Source organism: Mytilus galloprovincialis, chromosome 3 (genome assembly GCF_965363235.1).
Source record: "Mytilus galloprovincialis chromosome 3, xbMytGall1.hap1.1, whole genome shotgun sequence".
Classification (NCBI taxonomy): Eukaryota; Metazoa; Mollusca; class Bivalvia; order Mytilida; family Mytilidae; genus Mytilus; species Mytilus galloprovincialis.
In genome coordinates this window covers 105,216,430-105,237,034 of record NC_134840.1, presented here as the reverse complement: position 1 = coordinate 105,237,034, position 20,605 = coordinate 105,216,430, and positions in this window count along the sequence as shown.

Below are 20,605 nucleotides of genomic sequence, written 5' to 3'. Positions count from 1 at the left end.
CAATTGGAGATTCAAATTCTCTTTTTTTGTTACTCTTTTTTAGAAGTCGTCCCTTACTGTATATGATTTTTTGTTTTCTTAATTTATATAAACGAAAATTCATAAAACATTTTGAAGATTATTTTTCGAAACATGCCTTTATGAAGTTGCATTAAAGTTAAAAATATAATAATTACAATTGTTTTCTTTTATTATTTATTTATTATGTTTTGGTTATTGTTTTTATTTTCAATTTCCTTTTCAGATGAAGATAAAAACAATAACCAAAACTAACTTTAGGTTAGTGTAAAGTTAGTGTCGCAGTGGTATTTTTTCGCATGGGAGTTTATTCTAAGTGTTGATTTTTTTGGCAAAAGAATTAGAATGGAAAAACGTCTTTGTTTCATTGAAGTTATCCTAATGTTTTTGATGGATTGGTCTTGTTTTAGACTGGCATATTCAGAAGTATATATGGTGATGGTATGGCAATTTATAACTTCATGATACATGCAGTTATTTAATGTTCGTTCTCTTAAGGTTAATCAGTTGATATACAATAATTGACTTATGATGAGATTGATACAACGATTATTTAATCTCAGAAATATATATCATAAGTCAAAAATTATATTTCAACAGTTGTCCATTAGTTAAGGTGTACAAAGTTCAATTATAGAATCACGTTCAAAAGTTGAACGGAATATAGCGAATAAAATCTCATCTTGAGTCATCTTGGAATTTCTACACTTGGTGAGCCATGACGAATCATCATACAACATCGGGTGCAAGGAAATAAAATATGTCCATAAAACCTGAAAAATAAATCAAAACAGCAGCAGTATATCGCCAAAATACACGTTTTGAAATCAAGAGGTGGGAGGGTGGGTTTTTCTTACATTACATAGAAATATATTAATACAAAACCCAGAATTTACTCTGACGAAAAATGTCTGCCTTTTCTTCTGAAATCTCTGAACGCCTATGCAGACGATATATTGACATCACAGACGATATTGGTCCGCTAGGCCACATGACCCTTTTTCGAGAAACTTAGTTTGATTTTCAGAAAATTGCAAACCTACATTATAAACAAACTGTATAAAGAAAGGTAGCTCGAATAACTGAAACGGCAGCTTCACAGAGTTAAAGCAATCTATCCCATATTAGGATAGATTGAATTATTCTAAGTGTTGATTTTTTGGCAAAAGAATTAGAATGGAAAAACGTCTTTGTTTCATTGAAGTTATCCTAATGTTTTTGATGGATTGGTCTTGTTTTAGACTGGCATATTCAGAAGTATATATGGTGATGGTATGGCAATTTATAACTTCATGATACATGCAGTTATTTAATGTTCGTTCTCTTAAGGTTAATCAGTTGATATACAATAATTGACTTATGATGAGATTGATACAACGATTATTTAATCTCAGAAATATATATCATAAGTCAAAAATTGTTTTATTATAGAAGAAGAAGAAGAAGAAGAAGAAGAAGAAGAAGAAGAAGAAGAAGAAGAAGAAGAAGAATTTATTATAGTGAAACCTGAATATACAAATAAATACATGTCTTAAAATACAAAATAATCAGCCAGCCAAATAGGCTTATGATGCTCTTTCTGATGATAATAGCCTATTCTGAATCTTAAAAATGATTTGTTTTAAATCAAAATTAAGTTTGTTTCTAACATGAAAGAAAAATTTAACGCATTTACAGCTTGAACAGATGTTATAAAATAGGTTTGGTAATTTATATACACACTATGTAGATTGATTTTTCAAAATTGAACAGTTAATAATAAATTTTGCCACTGTTTTACTCTTATTACTATTTAGAAGTTCTTTTAGTTAACAATTGATGAAAGGTTCGGGAAGTGATTGTGATGTAAAGTTTGTAGCTCTCGAAGAAGTTCCTATCGAATATTGCTATACAATTTACAGTTAATCATGAAGTGGAGCTCGTCTTCTACTTCATGTTATATTACTTTATAACCATCTCTAATTCTCTGGTATGAGATCATGGCAAGATATCTAACTCGTCCTTTTATAGCTCACCTGACCTGAAAGGTCAAGTGAGCTTTTTCATCACTTGGCGTCCGTCGTCGTCCGTCGTCCCGCGTCCGTCGAACGTAAACTTTTACAAAAATCTTCTCCTCTGAAACTACTGGGCCAAATTTAACCAAACTTGGCCACAACCATCATTGGGGTATCTAGTTTAAAAAATGTGTCCGATGACCCGACCAACCAACCAAGATGGCCGCCATGGCTAAAAATAGAACATAGGGGTAAAATGAAGATTATGGCTTATATCTCTGAAACCAAGCATTTAGAGCAAATCTGACGAGGTAAAATTGTTTATTAGGTCAAGATCTATCTGCTCTGAAATTTTCAGACAAATCGGACAACCTGTTGTTGGGTTGCTGCCCCTGAATAAGAATTTAAGGAAATTTTGTAGTTTTTGGTTATTATCTTGAATATTATTATAGATAGAGATAACCTGTACACAGCAATAATGTTCAAAGTAAGATCTACAAATAAGTCAACATGACCAAAATTGTCAAATGATCCCTAAAGGAGTTGTTGCCCTTTATAGTCATTATTTTACAATTTTCACATTTTTTTACAATTTTTGTAAACTTATAAAATATTTTCCACTGTAACTACTGGGCCAAGTTCATTATTGATAGAGATAATTGTAGCAACAAGAATGTTCAGTAAAGTAAGATCTACAAACACATCACCATCACCAAAACACAATTTTGTCATAAATTTATCTGTGTCCATTGTTTAATACGCACATAGACCAAGGTGAGCGACACAGGCTCTTGAGAACATCTAGTTTATACTATCTTCAGTAAATTTTCGACTTTGCAGTTGTTAAGGTTAATATAAAGTTGAATTAGTAAATACATATTCTAAAACAAATTAGCAACAAGAAAGAAAGAATAAGAAGAAAGACTAGAATCTGAAAGCCGTTATATATCTTCGTTATTGACGTTGATTAGGAGAACAACTGTTTATAGGTAGACATTATCTCTTCCATATCTTAGACAGGTGCCACATGTAGAGCAGAAATTGCTTACCCTTCTGGAGCATACGAGATCACCCCCAGTTTTGGGTGGGTTTCGTGTTGCCAAGTCTAGTTTTCTATGTAATATTTGTGTACTGTCTGATTGTATTTTTATATTTTAGCCATGCCATTAATTTATCAGTCTATTTTCGATTTATGTCCATTTGGTATCTTCCACATCTCTTTGATATTAACCTCTCATATCTTTTTTGGCGGTGAATATAATGTTTTATCGCTATTTTGTGCATTTTTCCTTTGATCTTTTTTTGTGAAAATTTTCATATCATGCTACTCGCTTGAGATGGAAAATTATCGCTAGAAACTAAGCATGCACGTGGCGTTGCTTACGAAATTGACATGAAATTGACAACGTCGTCATAAAATAGCGATAACAAGATTATCATTGTTCATCTCAACTCGATTGCCTTTCTCGCTTTCGCCGTCCCGGCTCAAACGAGAAAAACAATCTCGTTGAGATGATCACCGACAATCTATAATTAACAAAGAAGATCCATTATTATTAATTTATAGATTTACTGTTTACAAAATTTTTGAATTTTTGAAATAATAAGGCTTTTCTACCTCAGGAATAGATTACCTTAGCTGGATTTGGCAAATCTTTTAGATATTTTGGCCCTCATTGCTCTTCAAATTCGTACTTTATTTGGCCGTTTAACTTTTTTTGGATTCGAGCGTCACTGATGAGTCTTTTGTAGACGAAACGCGCGTCTGGCGTAAATACGAAATTTAATCCTGGTATCTATGATGAGTTTATTTTGTTAGTAACATATGTTTTTGATGTTATTGACCACGACATCAATTTCTACATAATTCAATTATAAATGACACATATTATATTTATATACAAGTACACGAAGTACTTCTTTTGTTATTCACAGAGGAACAGTAAATGACACATATGTTCAGTCTATCTGTGTCCTCCTTCATGCATGGGACTAACACTATATATTCAATGCTAAATGCATTTGCAAATGTACGAAGCAAGAAGGAGTACAAGGGGTTAGGGTGGTCTTCTCTGGAAATGAATTCAATGTGTGCGCTGCCTATAATTTTGCAAAATGGTTAAGACGAACCCTAACATCTTAGCTTATATATGCCATTACTTTAACCATGCAATATTTGTTATAACACTGTCTCACTCTTTATCAAAATCATATGATGACCTTTAAGAATACAACTATTGGAAACCATGAATCGAATTTAAACTTTAGGGGTCTGTAAATAATATCCTTGAAAACATTATGATGTTTTAATCCATATTGAAGAGGGTTTCTTCATAATAAGCTAAACTTCCAAACTAAGATTTTGTATCTAAGAAAGAATAAAGCAAAGGTTAGAAGACCTTTTTCAAAACACTTTCCCTCATTTCAATGTCAATTGATCATTCCAATCTTAAATATCACGATAGTCTTGGATACAGCGAACAAGTTTAAGCAAAATACACATTCTACTTAATATATTCTTATATCTCGATCATGCAAAACTCTGATTCCTTGTCCAGTTTAGGTTATACCCATTTGCCCTTCTAACGTCTTTAAGTTTTCGATTTTTAAATATTTTGGCCTGGAGCAAATAGTGTCGAAATGTGCATCTGGTGCAGACAATTAGTAACGTAAATATTATTATAAACGGATTCAAATGACCATCTCCGAAAAAACGAAAATTAACAATAGGAAAAAAATAATTGCTTTTCAGTGGTTATTTTTTGTGTAAAGATTTTAGCGTGAAGCTGAAATATTCGAATACAGAATAGAATACCTCTGTGATTTAAATTGTTTGAAAATGTTTACTTTGAATAAGTCATTTGGGATAAATTTTTTGTGTTATCATTGGAAAATCAATGAAAAGGTATTGTTTTTTTTCAAGAAAAAATATCAACCTCATAGTAATAAGGCTTTATTATTTTTTTTAATTTAATTGCATTTAAACGTCTATTCACCAATTAAATAAATATATAAAAAGAATATCGTTAAAAGGGAGCACTATTTGTACCAATAGGATAACATCCAACCTGGCAATACTGTTTTGGCAGAAACTGAAGTACATATCTATATGCTACTTAAATAGCCAAACATTATGACATAAATAAATGCAGTATGATTTCCAGTGAGAAAACATTTTGTTGTTAAAAGTGACATCGACTATGAATGTGCATTGAATTTGCAAATGATGTCAGCCACGGACATGACTGCCGTCGTGGTTGTTTGTGCATCTTGCTCAAATTCGTGTTTCGGTACAGTGAAATGTCCTGCTTTTGGTCGAATATATAGAGGCCTACTCTTTTCACTATTATAGCCATATATTTACAATACATATTAACCACCAAACCTGTTTAGTTCTATTAATCAATTTTAAGAATCACAAAGTATCCAGAATATTTCCCCGTTTAACAACAAAAACAAAGCCAAATCTAAAATTTGTAAGGTGAACTACATGTATATGTTAAATGATGTGAATAAGTTTCCTTCACTGGTCTTCTTTTAATCACAGACTCGTTTCTGACATGGCGACCCAAGTATTTAGATTTGGAGCTTTCTGTCAAAGGTCTGCCATAGTCTGTACTGTGTGGTTTAAACACAACCCATGCACATTCAATGTTAGCAATATAGTGATCGTATCTTCCTTTTGCTACAATTCCTCTGAAAGAATGGAAGTAACCTCTATTTTGCGAGGGAGATGAAGATGAGGGATTTCCACCATTACTTCCATACGGGCCATATGTACGACCATAATTAGTATCAAAAGATATGCTATTTAAAAGTATACCTGTTCTAAGATTGATGTTTGTTATGACTTCATCCTCATCCATTTCAAATTCATGCTCCGATTAAATGGAATTTCTAGCTTTTGGTCAGATGCCATGAAGTACGATCTTTTTACTCTTATACTCTATTTGTATTCCTCCAATTACAGTAAACCCTTCCCATCGTGTAAGCCATACCCCAACTTTTCTAGGTCGATCATTTATATTTGACATTTCCTTGAAATCTCTCACCAACTGAAGTTGATCCGGAAGTTTGGAATGAGGATTTTGTGCACAAGCCTTTAAAAACTCTAAACTTTTCAGAATCTGTGAAAATTGTCTTTTTGGATGAACAATATTCTGCAAATCCAAAAAAATAACACTAAGAACATCTTTCACATATGCTATATTATCGACTTGATTGGCTGTTAATGTTTTATCAACAACTTCGAGGATATGAAGTTCAGAATTATCAACCGGAATCCCTTTATGAAAAGCGGACAGGTTACTGTTTTTTTAAAAGGAACTTGAAGTCAACAATAGAAAGACTACAGAAGGCATTTTGCTTAACAAATGTTTCAAAATTTCCCGATAAACACAGGATTGTAGTATCGATCAATTTTGTGAGGTCATAACGAATCGCGAAGGAAAGTAGAGAAATAGCACTATTGTCATCGACTACATTTATCAAACCCTGTTCACACTCGTCCAATATATGCTTGACTTGGAGATATGAAGCTGTTGCAGTCACATCTTGTAATCTGTCAGTACTTATTTCAAGTCTTCCCGTATATGCAAAGTTTATGACATCGTTTAACGCATCGGGTGAAACAAATTCTCCATTCAGACAAATATTCCCCTCATGGTTGTTGAGTTCTAAATCAGCTTTAAAATACTAGTAATCAGCAACATTAGACAAAACTTCCCTATGGGCATAGGTTTTAAATTCACCGCACGTTATTTCTATATCACAGTTCTTTTGTGCTTCCCATTCACTTATTCTGTTTTCTTTGACGGTAATATTGAGACGTGTTTTGAAAACAGGATTCATATTACCTGGCTTTCTAAAAAAAGAAAAAAGACGAAACAAAATTAATTAATTTCTGATACGTAATACAACCATGTTGGTGACCTTCTGCTGTTGTTTTTTTTTTCTATGGTCGGGTTGTTGTCTCTTTGGCACATTCCCCATTTCCATTCTCAATTTTATTGAATGTTTGATTGATTTATATGTGCTTGTTAAACGTAAAATGTAAAGTAGGTATGTTTAACATGTGTAATAATTGTAACCTCACCATATTCTGTATGTGCCTGTCCAAAATCAGGCGCTTTTAATACAGTAGTTGATATTAGTTCATGTTTCATAATTGTTTTCGTAAATTGCTTTGAAAAAATTAAACCGTTGCTTTTTCTTGTATCATTTTTTTCTCTTTTTTAGGGACAGTCGTTAATAGCTGACCATACATTATGTTATTTACTCATTTCTGACGACCGTACGGTGATCTATAATCTTTACCATTTGAACTCTGGAGGACGAGATATTTCATTTCCAACAAAAACATATCTTTGTATTTGCACAGTTAGCATGAAAGCCGCGAAACATTCTATAAGCAGAATGCACCAAAACACTCCAAAATAGTCAAAGGTCACATGACTTATGCCATTGTAGCATGTTTGTGATTTATTGTAACGTTATACTGTGGATTCATTTATTGTCGTGGGTATCAATTTTCAATAATTGAGGAGAACTTGCGTTTTCGTGAAAATTTGATTTCTTGGTTTTGCCAATCTCTGCATTCAAAGTCAATAGAAAATTTTGTAAGTCGTTGAACATTTGAATTCGTAGTACCAACGAAACTCGTGAAAATTTGCATCCAAAATAATGAATCCACATTAATACTTAAAACTAAAAACATTAATTCACAATGTAATATCACTAATTATATGACAGTCATTATGTCCCCTGATTTAGTTTTTATCATATGAAATATTCATACCAAATAACCATAATACCAGGCTTGTTATGTTTTTCGTGCGCCAAAAGCTTTAGTCTACAAAAAACTCAGCAGTGATGCGCGAATAAATAAAATTAAATGACCAATAAAATACGCCGTCGAAGATAATTCAGGACCAAACATTTGTAAAGGTTTGCCAATTACATCTAAGGAAGTTTATTAATAGAATAGCCTTAATATTTCGAGCAATTCAAAGTTTTGTGAACAGTTAATGTATGATTATGATTATAACAATGATAATTCTTTTCAACATAGAAATGATGACTACTGGGACAAAAGAAAAGTACAAAACAAAAATGAAAAATTTGTATATTGTACATTAATAATGATATCGTGTAGTTTGTCTGCATAATCATATTTCAATGCTCAATTAACCGCTAAATTTGAAATCAATCTAACTTTTGCATATATTGTTAACATACACTATAACAATATATCATTTTACCAGACCACGATTTGCGGAAGTAGTCAAGAAGACAATATTATGTTTTTCAGGGGTTGACAGGATACACGTGATCGTTGTTAGTTTCAACTTCAATATTATTATGCAAGCAGATGTAATAAACAATGATTTCATACACTATTTTTTTTTGGTTTACACTTTATATAGGGCTTTATTTATGATCTTATTCCAGAGTGCACAATTCTTATTCTACATATTTCACCTTTATCAAAATTAGGAAATCTGTTTGGTCGTCCCATTTTGTTGTAGGGATGTTTAGATTAAGTGTCGAGTTAATATGTATATTATTTTGTGTTGTCTGCGAGAAACAAATCATTTTTCTGATCTAGTAACTAAATTCAAAACCAATATAGATAATGTTAACATATATATTTTATTGAACTGTGTAAATTAATCGGAATGCGAATGACAACATGCACCTACAATTCTTTTGTGTGTTTCCCGTTTCGGTAACACATGACATTTGCTCGGGAACTTCTTACATAACCGAACCGATTTACTTTTTGAAGTTTAATTACTATACTATATATAAAAATATTAATTTTCGCGAATCATTTAGGTCACGGAAATTCCAAAATATGGCATCAGTAAGGAGAGTTGTACAAATAATGTGAATACACAGAACCCCCATCCAATTCATCTTTAACTAAAAGTATTCATCATTTTCTATTTTATATGTACTAAGGGACAACATCAAAAGTTCAATGTAGGATAAAAAACTTAATTCACATAGTTTTTTTCACTGACCCCCCACCCCCCACCCCCTCTTAACTTAATTTGGGAAAAATTGATTTACCAATAGGGATATACTGTATGTAAAAATCGATTTTAGATATACAAAACTTGCAGAACTTTAACCCCCCACCCCCAAACTATTTGATTTAAGTTTTTTTTTTATCCTACATCGATCTTTTGATGTCATCCCTAACAATATTCCATTTTTCTATATTAAATTTGGATTAAAATGTGCAAAAATCTGAGTTAGAATAGGTCGAATGCCCCAAATAAACATTCCCTGATTGGTTGAAGCACTGTGGCGTCGATGTAAAGCATAACAAGCCTCGATGTAAAGCACACGCTTCACAGGAATAATTAAGGAGAGTTTTACAAATAATGTGAATACACAGACCCTCAATCCAATTTATGTATTGCTAAAAATAATCAAGTGTTCATCATTTTCTGTTTTGATTCTGTTAACAACATTCTATTTTTTCTATAATTCCATTTGAAATATGTGAAACCCCGCAATGAAAATAGATGGCCTCAATTATGTAAAAGCAACCCAAAAAATTTCCGTTAATATGTTAACATCTTGAACTTCGACCCTGGGTTCAAAGGGTTAATAAACCGATTCACAAATAGAGATATCCTTTCGCTCAAGTGAAGTATACAGGCAACTTCGTTTACAGAAATATATACACACTTTATCAGTAATATATTGTCATGCTTCTGCATATCCACGTTTTTTTGTATGCTGAACTTCAGTCAAATTCAATTCTATACAAACTTTATTACGTAAAGCAATAGGAGTAAGAATATTTTTTCGCCAATTTAACCGTGACCAGCATCATCGTCAGTATCAAAATTGTTTATTGTAATCATTGTGAAATTTCAATGACATAGGGTTTATTAATATAGAGCAATTTTGGTAAGATGGCTTATTTATGTTAAAGTTCTCCAGATGAGCTTCTCTAGACATCTTTGGCAGTCAGTTTAATCCCATTTATCTCAATATTATCCCCCAATGACAGAAATGTCAACCCGACCTATTCGTGTCAAAAGTGAAAATCTAATCTATTTGATGAACTAATTTCTTCTAAAACTGTACATGCATTATTTCTGTATTATTTGATAACCAATCACATTTGCGTTGCATGATAATGGGTACTGTTTGGGCAAACTGTCTAGTGTACTGCAAGATCGATGCAAATTGTGACGTCAGTGAGTGATCACGTGACATTATTATTTGTAAACAAACCAGCTCCTCATGTAACATGTGTCTCAGTCTGAACTATACATTCAAAGTGCAATCAATCTTTCAATCGCTATTTTATGATATTTTTGTGTCTGTTTTTTGGTTTGCATATCAGTAGTCGAAGTAAACTCAAGGTTATTATATAAAATTATTTGTCTCTTTTCTTCTGTAGTACATGCGTTTGAGGTCAGCTTTAAAGCTAGTGATAGAACCTTAACCAGATAAGCAACTGTCTAGGGCCAAGTAAGGAAGGTAAAAAAAAAACAGTATTGGTACTATTACGCAGAACCATAAACAGATGCATAGACAGACCCAGGGGTTGGCAGTGGCGGATCCAGAACTTTTCATAAGGTGGGGCCCGCTCCAGTCATGCTTCAGTGATTCCCTATATAATCAACAAAATTTTTCCAACGAAAAGGGGGGAGGGGTCTGCCCCCTAGATCCTCCTATTGGTGGGAAAAATTTAGTTGATTATATAGGAAATCATCAAAGCTTGACAGGAGTGGGCAGCCCTTTGGAAAGTCAGAGGCCACCCCTTTATGAAAAGTGCTGAATTGCTACTGAGATTTGCAGGTTTTCTTTGTAAAGATACCTTAAAATATCAACAACTTTGACTGAGTACACAATTTGATTCATTTTAGCTCATTAGCTGGGCTCACTCGCTAAAAATATTCATTGCGGCTCACTGGCAAATATCTTACGATACTCATGTGTAGAAAAACTGATCTATACATGTGTGTGAGGAGTAGTTAGCTTAAATATAGCTAAATTTGGAAAATTTGAAAATGACTTGGGGAATGAAGATGTAGTAAAGACCGAATATCAGTTATGGTCTTATATATGAAGTACTTTAAAATTTTAGTCTTACATGTATATATGTGTACAAATATATCACTGTTTCAGTGGCAATGGTAAATAGACACTGAAAAGTCTTGGATAACATTTTATAGTTTTGAATGTTTCTTCATCAGTTGACTTAAATTAGGTGGAGCCAGGATGTGTGTTCTTATTTCCAACAGAGGAGCGCTCAACCTATATCAATTTGTGCATGAGGCAAATTAATAGTTGCTAGATACTGAATGATTATACCACAAAAATGTTTTAACCTGTGCATACTTAAAATACGATAAAAAAACATGTCTTTTTCAGGACTTCTGATCCAACCATGTAGTACGGCATTTTATTGAGATATGGTTTTGGTCAATGGATGTTCATGAAGAACCTGCAGTACAAAGTATATCACTGGATTTAGCTCTTTGTCTAAGTGTATTATTAAAGTACTTTGCTTTGAGCTCAGTTCATTGTTATGCAATTCATTCTTTGTGAAATAAAGATTTGACAGACAACTCTCATGTACAAGGATTTGTCAAAGTAGTATCACCTCTTTCTTCAATGTAAGTAATAGGGAGATAAAAAACATATATCGATTTGAACCAAACATTATATGTCCTTTGACCAAATTTTATAAAAAGAACAAATTTACCCGACAATGCTACTCCCGCTACTAGCAATATGATGCTAGGTTGTTTTAATACATCTGTACTGCCTACTGATGACTTGGTCCTGAGTGTAAATGGTCATTCGATTATGTTTTAAAAAAATTATAGGCCTATCTGGCCTAATTGATTTCTAAAACTATGTTTCATTGTACATGTTCAACATTTTTCATTCAATTGTTTATTTCTAATAAATTTGTGTGAATTAACATTGTAACAGTAAATGTTAATTACTACACTTTCATACCACAACAAATACTGTATTTGTGGTACATGTATCACTTATATTTGTATCTACATTGTATATAACAAACAAAAATGAAAAGAGAATAATTTTGCAATACCTTTTGAATACTATAACTTTTTAGATATTTAGACATATAAAGACTAATTAAGTAGATGTTGATAATATCCACTTGACATGCTTGAAATTCTATTAGATTACTTTTGGAGCAGTTTTGAGTCTTTGAAGCATGCTCAAAAAAGTTCTTTTGGTGAAATCATTTTCATATTTGTCAATTTCTTTTGCTTCGACCAGCTTTGGAGGAAATATTATCAAAGAATTGATAAAAATCAGCAAAGAAGTTTACTTCCTAGCTCATCTAGCCCCTAGCATCTTGTCAGGCATTGTCATTACTAAAAACCAATAAATGTATTTTAATCTGAGGAACAATTCGACCTTTTAACAATTCTTTTTACTAATGATACTGACGATCCTCCACAAAGTAATATAAATAGAACCATACAAATAGTAAGCAAATACATATAAAAAAAGATGTGGTATGATTGCCAATGAGATAATTCTCCACAAGAGACCAAAATGACACAGAAATTAACAACTACAGGTCACCGTAAGGCCATCAACAGTGAGCAAAGCCAATTCCGCATAATCATCTATAAAAGGCCCTGAAATGACAATGTAAAACAATTTAAACGGGAAGACTAACAGCCTTATTTATGTACAAAAATAAATGAAAACGAATATGTAACACATAAACAAACGACAACCACTGAATTACAGGCTCCTTATATCATGTTCTCAAATCTAGATATCATCTCCCATTTAGAAAAAAAAACACATGAAAAAATGAACCTAGAAAAATGTATTATGTGTTGCTCTCCTAGCTACAAAATGTATCCAAAATCAAAGATGTGGAACATATTCTATCATAATCATTTGGTAACTAATGCAATTAATGTCTCCTCCATGCCCGTCTTGAACATAAAAACTAAATAATAAATAAACAACACTCCTAATGCTCACATTGTTTGTCATCGTGCAACACAACTAATAACACCATATAGGAAAAACATAGAACTCCTTTTGTCATACAGTCAAACATCCAAACATACTATCCACACTCATATGTGTCCACACTTGTATCTTTGAAATATATATATTTCATTCCTGCTCATGAAACAAGACTGGCCTTTAAAAGCAGATACACTGGTTCATAATATTTCAATGAAACTTTAGGGTAGGTGAATTAATAGAATAAATCCTGTCTAACTAGACTTAAGTAAAGTTAATCTAGCAGCATACCACATTTATACTTCAGAGATCTATTATTCTCATAAAAAAAAGACTAAGCCAATTCGAGTCAAGCTTCACAAAATTGATTCTTAATTAAACTTAAACACATTTTATTCCAGTCCTTTAACAATTTGGCATACATGGCCTATTAGAACAAGAAGGATAAAATGCAAGTTACCTTCCTGCTGTATTTTATCTGACAAATATTTTGTAAAAATATCATAATATATCTTTGTTTTTAGTATCAATATGATTTGAACATAAGGTAGATTTTCTTAGACTAAATCTTTAAGTTATCGGTTATTTTTTTTTAAAGCATGTTAAAACTTGAAACATACTAGTTTCGAATTTAATTATTTATGATTTGTTTGTTAAAATGAACTGGTTATTTTATACAAAGGCAAAAACCTATTTTTACGTTAAAGCATATACTTGACAGATGAGTAAAACTACTCTTATATGGGAACCAATTGTTCCCCTCTTTTTGACGACTTGTTCGTTTATCATTATGAGGCTGACTTCATATATGAACTTCTTATGAAGAAAGATAAGAAGTTAGCAATATCCTTTAACTTTACTTTCCGCTATACAATTGATGTTCTCTCACTTAATAATTCTAAATTGGGTCACTATCTTGAACGCATCTATCCCATCGAACTATAGATAAAGGATACCACACATACAGCTCATTCTGGTTCATATCTTGACTTACATCTAGAAGTTGACGATGGGGTTGGTTGAAAACAAAACTGTACGACAAAAGAGATGATTTCAGCTTCCAAATTGTGAACTGTACATTTTTATATAGCATCATTCCATCAGCGTCTCCATACGGAGTATATATCTCGCAATTAATACGATATTCCTGGAATTGTATTTCCTATAATTATTTCCTTGAAAAAGGGTTGCTGCTCACAAGGGAGCTATTAAAGCAAGAGTTCCAAGTGGTGAAGTTGAAATCATCCCTTCATAACTTTTACGGACGCCATCACGAGTCGGTTGACCGTTATGGAGCTACCGTTTCACAGATGATATAGGATATGTTCATTATGGCCTTTTCACGTATGTGACCTACCGAATCAGACTATTTTAAGATTTGTAATAACATGAACAACAAGACGGGTGCAACACGTGGATCAAGATCTGCTTACCCTTCCGGAGCACCTGAGATCATCTCCAGATTTTAGTAGGCTTCGTGTTGCTTAGTCTTTAGATTTCTATGTTGTGTATTGTGTACTATTATTTGTCTGTTTGTCTGTGTGTCTTTTTCATTTTTTATACATGGCGATGAGTTTGACTGTCCCTCTGGTATCGTTCGCCCCTCTTCTATAGGTGTCATTAGGATAAAATACTTGCGCTAACATCTCCCTTTTGTAAATCGGTTCACACATCAACCCTTCGTCTTAAAGTCACTTATCTGTGAAAGTCTTCCGGTTGTATGACACAGAACTTGACAATCGTTGTTTCTTGGTTGCGATTCATGATCCCTCGAATTTTGCCCACAACAAGCTATTGATAAAACACAGTTCATCAATTCGGGTTGTAACTTTAGTTATATACATGTATAACTTAATAAATACAAGAGCATAAGAAGTGCCGTTGATAAGTTAGTCGCAATGTTAATTTCAACAGTACAAAAATATCCTCGCCACCCAAAAAAAATACCCAAGCCAAATCAACGAAAAAACAAAACAATTCAACCCCCCCCCTGCAAAATTGCATTTTCAAACTGAATATTTGTTACACGTATGTATCAGAATATTTAGTGTTCAACAAATTCTAAAGGTGTTAAACACAAAATATGTTGGAATGAATTCAAATTACTAATACTGCAATAGAAACCATTTAGATTTTTTGTTGTGTGAAAAAGATAGCTACAGGGAAGCACATATACCCAGCTAATGTACCGATAATTTACATTTGAAAAAAATGCATAAATCTCGTTAAATGATCAATCTTAACTTAATTCATATTCATACGTGATATTGCTTATTTATTTTTATGTTTTTGATATAAATCACTTGTTTTCGTCCGACATATTTAAAATTGTAACGTTTGATTAAGATTTCAAGAAAATCTGAGGAAACATTTAACTGCCAGAGCGGTCTCATTGGACACCTTATAAAATTGTGACAGTTCTAAATAGGGAAGAAAATTGTTTAACAATACATGTTTTTTTTTATCCCATTTCTCAATAGAGGTCTGATATATTTTCCCAAATCCATTAAAATTCTCATAGCTTCATGTTTAACACTATTTTTACAAAAAAAAAAAAACACCTTAAAAGATGCAGTATAATCAATCACTGACCATACAGTTTTAGATATACATCATATCGATATTCAATGTTTATAAACACTACCTTTTGATTATGAGTAATGTCTTTTCGTCCTGCATTGTTTTTGGACTAAATGACATGAGCAGTTTGGTTTGAAACACATAAATTTGAGGGATAAGTTTTTATATTTGGTGATGTCCTGTTACTTAATTACCCATAACACACACAGTATTTGCATCTTATATATCCCAGTGAACTTGAAATTGAGTATATTACGGATACAAGAAGGACGGCGTAATACTTAGATCTTATCCACAATATTGACACAGATGGAAGACTTCAACTTTAAATCTATGACACACGGGATAATTTCAACTTCCCAATTGTCAAGTTCCCATTTCTCAGCAGTAACATAGAAGAGGGACACAAGACACTAAAGGGACAGTCAAACGCATAAATCGAAAACTTATGCCCCGTCGTATGGTGTTTACATATTTCAATTGGTTCGTAAATTTTTTGTCTATTTTTTGTCATATCCATTTGTCATATCCATTTGTCATTTGTTATTTTACTTATATATCCCGTCATTATGTTAAAGTGTTATGGTAAATTTTTGTATTCTCTTCTTTCGTTTTTACTTATGTTCTTTGTTTATTTTGTTTTTCCTTTATATGTTTATAACATTTCTAAATATTTCATCTAACGTGAACTCTCTTTACACCTCACCAAGAAACTATGTCTGTTTGGACACACACGTTAACATATCAATACCTATGACCTTACTTTTTTTCGGTAACATATGCATTTATTTTCGTCTTTATTAATAACAATCGGGTCGAAACCTCTACTGTCTCCAGTATTGTAACAGCACAGTAGCTTAATTGCACATGGATGTGATGAATGTTAGCATATGTCAAATACTGTAGAATGTATCTGTCATAACAAATGTAATTTATTTCCTCTATCGTATAACAACTGTTTTGTGTTAATTTTACAATGGTTCTCTACACTAGTCGTATATAAAGTATAGACAATTTATAAAACATCAATAATCCTTAAAAAAATACTTTATCCTTAAAGAAAACTGGTTGAAAACTTGTCTTTGACTTTAAGTAAGAGGGTATACAATACAATTAGTGAATCAAAACAATCGACCCCCCCCCCCCCAAAAAAAAAAAAAAATACGATTAAGATTGATCGTAAGCCATGAACAATTCAGTCTTAGTCGTAAGTTGTTTTGTGAAACCGACTTCTGGACTAAATAATTAAAATAGAATTAACAGACATAGAAATTAATAACGTTTATCAGCAACAAATCGTATCAAATATCCAACAAAAGAAATAAATATACTAATATATAACATATAACTGATACCTCGAATTTGACATAATAGTCATCTCAGTACCAGAATCTACGACAAACTAGACGAAATTAATTTTGAAATTATAAATTTCCCACACCTTAGTTGCAAGTTTCCAACTTCAACTGAATATGGGATATACCAGTGTCTGAGCAGAAAGTTGATGAACCAGGGGGTATATCAAAGAACGTCTCGTCCTTTTCATAAAAAGGTTCATCGGAAGGTACCATGACCTTGTTGATACATATTCCGTATCAACTACAAAAATAATAAACGATGGTCTTGAAGTATGGACTCTGGGTCCTGACGTTGTTTATCGTCTAAATAACGAGTTATATAACTCTTTTATTTTTCCTCATTTATATAAGTTTTTACTGTTTAGTTTGTTTTGGTATATCTATTAGACGTGACTCTGTACTTATGTATTCCGCTATTGTGTTATTGATCCATGAATATTTTTGTATTCTTGTCTTTCATTTTTTCAAATGTGATTTGTGTATATATGCCTTTTAGTGTTTCTTTGATACATATGACGTGGCTCTATTTTATTTTTTATTAACTTTTTTTTGTTATTCTAAATTATATCAATTACCACATGGTAAACATCAAATTGTTAAATGCGAAAGCTGTATAGCCAGTCAAGGTCTTTAAAAACTTTATTTGTATTGATCTGTGATAATTTTTGCTTTCTTGTCTTTCAGTTTTATCAGAGTGATTTGTCTATATGCCTTTTTGTGTTTTTATGATACATATGACATGGCTCTGTACTTATACATCCCGTCATTATGTTATTGTGCTATTGTACCCTTTCGTATTCTTGTCATTCATTTTTGCTAATATGCTTTTTCTATATGACTTTTTCTGCTACTTTTTTTACGTATTTGTTTGTTTGTTTTTATTTCTATAAAGATTATAACACAATGTTGACTGCTTTTCTCTTATTTTGACATTTTTACCTATTATATTTGTTTTGTTCACTTACGTTGACATTATAATGGAATTTTATTCGACCGAAATATAAGTGAGAGGTTTAGCTAGCTATTGAACCAAGTTTAATTCACAATATCCACAGAAGAACATGCATAAACCAAGTCAGGAATATAACAATTGTTATATATTCGTTTAATGTGTTTGAGCTTTTGATTTTGCCTTTTGATTAGGGACTTTCCTTTTTGAATTTTCCTCGGAGTTCATTATTTGTGTGATCTTATTTTTGTTGTTAGGAATGAGGGATGCAATTAATTAGATCGTTAGTTTTCTTAATTGAATTGTTTCAATTTCTTTTAAATGTAGGAGTCTTTTATAGCCGAAAAAGGGTATTGGTTTTCTCGTGGTTGCAGGCCCTACGATTGGCTTTAATTGCTCACATTCACCTCTTTAAACTTTGTTGGATAGTTGTATCATTGTCAATCATACAAAATCTCTTTACTTTTATTAAAACACGCAACAGTACGAGTATTTCAATGTTCAATTTTAAAAATAAATAAAAAACATATAAAATTAGCTACAGATCTTATGACATTGTGACAAAGTGGTCTAAGTAAATCTACTACTGTAATCATTAGCCAGTCAAAACTGAGATTGTAAGTTCGATCCCTGTCCATGTGGATGCACTAAACCAATAAACAAGAAAACTTGCCGCAACGAAATAGCCCAAAAGTGGCATTAAAACACCACCTATTCATCAACAAATAAACCAATATAAAATGTTCAATTAAAAAGATTCTCGTTACTCCATAAATAAATAAGTTACTCACCTGGTAAAAATGTTTAAATCGGCAATTACAAAATTGATATTCATTAAACAACATGATTTAACCTTTAAACAAAGTAATGAATCCGATCAAGAAAAACGATATTTTACTCACTAATATAAACGAAATAATAGTGCACTGTATGGATGTTTTATTAGATTATTCTTAAATGCAATAAAAGAATACTTATCGATATGAAACACCGTTCGTATAGATATAATTATCATCATGGTACGCTACGGTTTAAGCTGTAGCAGGTAGGTCATTGGTAACAGTTTTGGTAAAAAACTATGAACTTTTTCCTTTTTAGCCATGGTGTTGTCAGTTTATTTTCCATCTATGAGTTTGACTGACTCTGGTATCTTTCGCCCCTCTCACCGAACATTTTGACTATCCTGTTATAATACGTTCTTTGTAAGGATTTTTTTTGTTGATTTTGCATCCGGTACATAAATCCGAGATTTTCAGTGTCTTTTTTAAGGGTCTAAATCAAATGTGGAAAAAAGCTAGTTTACAAAATTATTTTTGATTTCAAGCAATCTTTCTTCAATGCAATAGGATATTTTTCTACAGAACCCTTAATGATAACGATGTCCAAATTTCGAACAGAAAGAGTCAAACCAATGTAGGAAACAGATTTTGAACTAGCATATAATTTTATTTAGGGGCCAGCTGAGGCCCACCTCTGGATGCCGAATTTCCCCGCTGTATTGAAGACCCATTGGTGTCCTTCGGCTGCTCTTTGGTCGGGTTGTTGTCTCTTTGAAATATTCCCCATTTTATTTTCAATTTTATTTTTAATGATGCAACCGCTTGAACTCATGAAGAAGGGAAAATTGGTGCGTCGTTAAGGTAAGTGTCTTCTGCAACGTAAACTGTTATTTGAACAACCAATCTCAACAAAATTACTATTAACGGACAAAAATTCATTCTAGCATACCTTAATTGTGATCAACAGATCGATGCATGGCTACATGACGACAGTTTTTAGAACGGATAAAATGCATGGGTATTTTATATACTTCGTCTGAAATTTAGCCCGTAATGTTAAGTCTGAGAATTTGCGGACGTTAAGTTTTCTGTGGGATTTTAGACTATGCTTCTGTATTATCGTGGCACCATCTCCTAAACTGGGTCAAACTATGCTGTATAAAAGTAAAGTCACATTTTATATCGAGTATTGCCTCTTAATCTCGGATTTTAGTTCCGAAAGGTTTAGAATTCTGCTACAAGAATTTCATTCAGTTTTGTAATAGCATATATTCCAATCAAACAATGCATTTTAAAAAGATGGTGAAAGAAGAAAAAATCAAAAGTGGAAAAGGACAAATCATCTTAACGAAACATATCAAATTGTCAAAATAAATAAAATAAAAAAAAATTCTATTGATATAAAATATATATATATATATATATATATATATATATGAGTCTGAAAGATTGTGTAACAATACCGATAAATAGATGGAAAACAAAACACTAAAAAGTGTTGAATATCATTGCACAAAGATGGAAAAACTGAACAGATGATATAAATTATACAATAATTGCAAATATTTCGGCTCAACAAATGGCCTTCTTCGGTGACAAAAGTTTTAACAATAATGAGATATATATATATATATATATATGAAAGACGTCCTTTTTAAGTATTATCTTAAAATCAACTACTGTAAATTATCATGATTTTAAATTTGGCAAGGGCTTAAAATGACTAGAAACATAAGTATCAATGAAATTCATATTTGATAGAATACATAATGGGCAATGTTCAAGTGTTATCTCATACATGGGCATGTTTTCAGCAGAAATTGATTACCCAAACACTGTTCATGTAGTATATACTATACTGCATGATTAATTGTAGATAATCAGGTAGTATAGGTAGAAACTGTATATCTTAACCATATTTGTTTT